We start from the raw sequence: 5,612 nt of genomic DNA on the forward strand, positions 1-5,612 counted from the left end.
CGTGGCTTTGGATACGGCAAAGGGGGACATCTAGTGGCTGCTTGTCCTCTTGCGCTCTTTTCGGTGCGGAAGACCTACTCTTGCAGGGGATTTAATTCACAGGCATTGTTGATTCTAAGGAGGTGTAGGTTCCCCATCTTCGTGCGAACAGAGGCTGTGCCCTGCGGCGGCTTCCAGTCACCCGGAGGAACTTCAGCTGGGGTAGAAAGAGGAGCTTGGGGAGGCTGCGGGCTGCACGAAGAGAGTGGCGGGAACTCACTGGGGTTCAGCATTTCCTCGTAGGGCCCGAAAAGATTAGGGAGGTCGGGGGTGGTCCGAGGGCGTAACCATTATTTACTCCTGCAGTCACCTAGCTGGGCATCAAAAAGCCAGTCTTGTCCACCCGATTCCCTCCAGCGTCTCTTACGTTTTACCCCGCCCTCAATCTCACCCACCACCTGGTGATAGTAGATCCTGGCCAGACCGGTTCTGAATTTTTGTGAGAGAGAGAGAGAGAGAGAGAGAGGGAGGGAGGGAGGGAGAGAGAGAGAGAGAGAGAAGAGAGAGAGAAGCGCACGGGATTTACAGGAGAGTTTTCTGAATCTGCATTACAAAGAGCCTGGGTGGGGAAGCAGTCCTGGGGACTAGGATGTGCTCTAGTTTTCTGTGGGTTAGGGGAGTGGGATGGGAGTTAGGGCCTGTCAAAAGATAGAATTACAACAAATTTAGTTATAGATTTAATTGGCTTTTATTTGTGATTCATGAATACAGGGCAGCCTCCATTCTATGAAATAGAACGAGAGCTCCCAGTGGGCAAAGGCAGAACAGTTGGTTTCATAAGGTGAGAACAAGGAAACAGAACAATAGAAAAATAACTGATTGGTTGACAGCAGGTTACTTTTCTGTAAGGGTTAAAGCAGACTGGGTTGCACTGACTCAGTTAGACTGAATCTCCTGTTTTCATGAAAAACTGGTCTGTTTTGGGTTCTATCTGCTTCCTTAAAGCTTCAGTTTGATTATGTGGCATTTAGCATGAGTGACTCCATTTTGGTTTGTAGACAAGCCAAGAAGTGGAGGCCTCAGAAGAAACCAAACCTGCTGACACTTAGATCTTGGACTTCTAGCCTCCAGAACTGTGAGAAAGTAAATTTCTGTTGTTTAAGCCACTCAGCCTGTGGTATTTTGTTATGGCAGACCTAGCAAACTAGGTATTTAAGGATGATGCATACTGAGCATACTTTTAACTTGTACAGGAAAAATGACCTGGGCATTATGCTGTGTTTCCATTCATCCTTGACCATTTTACTCATAACTCAATCTTACTTTACCCACAGTCTCTGGTGCCCCTTTGGATCTCTGAATTCTGTTTTGGAGTCGGATTCTGCTGGGGATCATGCTCTTCTCTGTGACTATAAGGCTTTTTTTCCTGTCAAAGTGTCCTGTAGTGTGCCTTTCCACTAGGTTGGTCTCCCTCAGTTGAGGGCTATGTGGCAGTTCTACTTTGGGAATCATTCTGTGTTAAGTGCTTTAGAGAGCATGTTTTTCTTTTGGCAAAAAAGAAAGAAAACAGGAAATTACAAGCAACATTTAAAATGAGAATCCATTTTACATCTTTTTTTTTTTTGGTGACTGGCACAGGGATCTGAATCTGTGACCTTGGTGTTATAACCAACTGAGGTTACCGGCCAGCCTCATTTTACATCTTTAATTTATAGCAAGACAAAACAAAACAAAAAACAAACAAAAACTCAATCTATCACTTGGGCAAGAAACTTTCAAGAAACTGGTAGATTAATGGACTGCTGGTGGTGGTATAAATGGTCACAACCTTTTTTGGAAAGCATTACAGCAGCATATTTCAATGGCTATGAAATTGTTGACACCCTGAAGATCAGTAATCCCTGTTGTGGGAATAAGCCCTAAGGAAATAATTAAACAGGAGCAAAAGGTCATATACATATATATGAAAGATATTCATTGTAGCATGATTTGTAAGAGTAAAAATTGGAAAGAAACCAAGTTCTCAACAATAAGCAAGTTATACTTAGAACACGTTAGGCCAATGGAATAGTATGCAGCTACTAAAAATGATAGTTATGAAGTAATGGGTAAACATTTACAAGATAAAATGTAATTTCAGCATTTAGGTCATAATTAATAGTAAATAGCAAATCAAAGGTATGTATCTTAGGGCAGCACTGTCCAATAGAAACATAATACAAGCCACATATGTAACTTAAAATTTTCTATTTACCCTATTTTAAAAAAGTAGGCTGGCCAGTTATCTCAGTTGGTTAGAGCATGGTGCCGATAACACTAAGGTCCAGATTTCTATTAACGGTTACTCTGGAAAAATGTTTCCCCCCTCTCCAGATGACTGTCAGCTGTTGGTCAAGAATCTAGAGACTTTTAACCAGTCATTCTTTTTTCCCTAACCATGATTATCTAAGCATTCTCTTTTCCTATAAAGTGTTCCTACAGCAAAGGAATCTTTGAATTGGCTACCCAGGCCTTTTCCCTGCATGCCAGTTTTAATAAAACTTGATGCGCGTCTAATAACTCAATTGTTTGAAAAGTGTTAACCCTTGGGGTGATGATAGTCAGTACTTACTATGTGTCGGGTGTGGTTCTTCTGCCTCACGTCTTTGTATTTCATATTTGACAACGTTCTGTGAGGTAATATTATTATCCCTTTTACACCTGAAGTATGAAGAGGTTAAGTAAATCACCGAGGGTCTCTCAGATGGCAAGGGATCAGAGCCAGGCCCCAAGAGCCTGGGTCCAGACCCAACACTTCTAACTGGAGGGCTCTACTGACCAAGCCTTATTACTCTTTGCTATGTGTTTGCTCAGCCTCACTCCTGATCTTGGGTTTCCTCTGCTCCTTACTCACAGGAAAGGCTGTGTGTTGCCTTCATTCCTGCTTTCTTTTTTTGGTGGCTGGCTGGTATGAGGATCTGAATCCGTGACCTTGGTGTTACAAGGCTCCGCTCTAACCAACTGAGTTATCCAACCAGCCTATTTGGGCTTTCTAAGCTGAGGTTCTGGGCCTTCAAAGTCTCTCTGCAGGAATCATTGTGCTGGTTCTAGGCTGTACTGCAGAGAAGTATTTTAAGGATTGTTCGGTGAGAAGAATCTTCCAGTGTGGACAACGAATATAAAATAGATTCCCTATTTGCACCAAGGTGCTTATCATTTACAGTAATAAGCCCTTCTTGATAATTGCAAATGGGATGTTAGCTATTCACTGTGTGTCTGATTGTGGAGGGTTGCAATTTCATATATATACAAAACCTGTACAAAGCCAACATTATTATCTCCATTTAACAGACGGAAACTCTGAGGCCCAGACAGGTCTGAATTGTCCCAGCAAATAGTAGTATGTGTATGGAATTGTAACTCAAGGCTCCTACTCCAAATATGGTTCTTTTCCTACTGTGCCAACCACTATGGAGAGTGGCTTGAATTAGATAGAGAGCATGGGGGCTCTTGGCACAGGAGCAATGAATGGATTCTATTTTCTTGATCTGAATTACCTGAACAGTCTGTGTAAATTAGTATACCAATTAGGATTACCAAGCTTTTTTTTTTTCATAAATAAAATATTGGGGTGTTAAAAAAACATACATAATCATAAACACAATTTATTTTTAAAAAGGACTCTATTGTGGTGAGATATCCATAATGCGAAATTTACCATCTTAACCATTCTTAAGTGTACAGTTCTATGGCATTCAGTACATTCACATTGTGGTGCAATGATGACCACTACCCTCTGCATAACTTTTTTTTTTTTTTTTCCTTTTTGTCTTTTTCCATGTCTGGCAACGGACCGCAACCCTCAGTGTCGCCCCCGCACCGGACCGGGACCGGCAATGGGACCACAACCCTCGGTGCTGCTCCCTCGCCTCACCCAGCCAGTGAGCGGGAACCGGTCTGCATGTGGGATCCGAACCCTCGGCGGGAGCGCCACCACGCCTCCAAGCAGCGCACTATAGCAGTGCGCCACCAGGCCGGCCCTGCATAACTTTTTCGTCATCCCTCATGCCATGCTACTATAAGCCATTAAACCACTCCCTATTCCTCTCTCCTGATTCCAGCCCCGATGTCCACTGTTCTACTCTTCTGTCTCTATGAATTGGACTACATTAGGTACCTCACATAAGTGGAACCACCAATATTTATCTTTTTGTGTCTGGTTTATTTCACTTAGCATATCATCTTTAAGGTTTATCCATGTTGTAGTATGCTTCAGAATTTCCTTCCTTTGTAAGGCTGAATAATATTCTGTTAACATTCATTTCCATTTTACGATTCATCTGTTGATGGACATTTGGGTTGTTTCCACTTTTTGGCTATTGTGAAAATGCTGCTGTGCATGTGGATGTACAAATATCTGTTCAATGGGCGGTGGCAGGACCCACGTGCGTTGGAGAACCCCACGCCAGCGAGTTTCCTGCCCCTGCCCAGCACTGCGCCCTGGCCCTAGTGACAGCATGGGTGGTGCCCGGGACGTGGCGTGGCTGGGTTGTGGCAGGCCTGGTCCTTGGGACCAGCGCCTGCTACTGCATTTACAGGCTGAAGCAGGACCAGTGGCGAGGTGGCAGTGGGTGCGGGCTGCACCCTTCGCTGTCTGCAGAAGACTTAACCAATAGTTCATATGATGATGCCCTAAATGCTGAGCAACTTCAGAAACTCCTTTACCTGCTTGAGTCAACTGAGGATCCTGTGATTACTGAAAGAGCTTTGGTCACTTTGGGTAACAATGCAGGCTTTTCAGCTAACCAAACTATTATTCATGAATTGGATGGTATTCCAATTGTTGGAAGCAAAATCAACAGTCCCAACCACAGTATTAAAGAAAAAGCTTTAAATGCGCTAAATAACGTGAGTGTGAATGTTGAAAATCAAATCGTGATAAAGATACACGTCCGTTGAGTCTGTGACGATGTCTTCTCTGGTCCTCTGAACTCCGCTGTGCAGCTGGCTGGACTGGGATTGTTAAGGAACATGACTGTTACCAATGACCAGCAGCACTTGCTTGACAGTTACATTACAAACCTGTTCCATGTGTTACTCACTGGAAATGCAAGTACCAACGCTCAAGTTTTGAAACTTCTTTTGAATTTGTCTGAAAATCCAGCCTTGACAGAAGGACTACTTTGTGCCCAAGTGGATTCATCGTTCCTTTCCCTCTATGACGGTCATATAGCAAAGGAGACTCTTCTTCGAGTACTTACTTTATTTCAGAATATACATAACTGGGTCAAAACTGAAGGCCGTTTAGCTATTCAGCCTACTTTCACTAAAGGGTCATTGTTTTTCCTGTTGTATGGAGAAGAATGTGCCCAGAAAATAAGAGCTTTAGTTTCTCACCAGGATGCTGATGTGAAAGAAAAGGTTGTAGCAATAATACCAAAATTCTGATTGGATGGTCATATTTTTCCAAGGAGTAACAGTCTGGAGGTAACTCACATAGCCTTCTTATTTTCCATCTTATATAGGGATTCTTTCAGCTGCTGAATTTAAACAGTAAATATCACGTTTCATTATTAACACAGCTATAACTTGCAATGGTCTTCAGATTTACTTTGGACCATTTTATTGATACCAAGTGAATATAAGAGCTTGTG

At 42.9% G+C, this 5,612-nt stretch overlaps 1 pseudogene; it reads left to right on the forward strand.

The window, feature by feature from the left end:
* Nucleotides 1-4,475: 4,475 nt before the first annotated feature.
* LOC103596572 lies at nt 4,476-5,406 on the forward strand (annotated as a pseudogene).
* The last annotated feature ends 206 nt before the right edge of the window (nt 5,407-5,612 follow it).

Source organism: Galeopterus variegatus, unplaced genomic scaffold (genome assembly GCF_000696425.1).
Source record: "Galeopterus variegatus unplaced genomic scaffold, G_variegatus-3.0.2 Scaffold2044, whole genome shotgun sequence".
NCBI classification, from domain to species: Eukaryota; Metazoa; Chordata; class Mammalia; order Dermoptera; family Cynocephalidae; genus Galeopterus; species Galeopterus variegatus.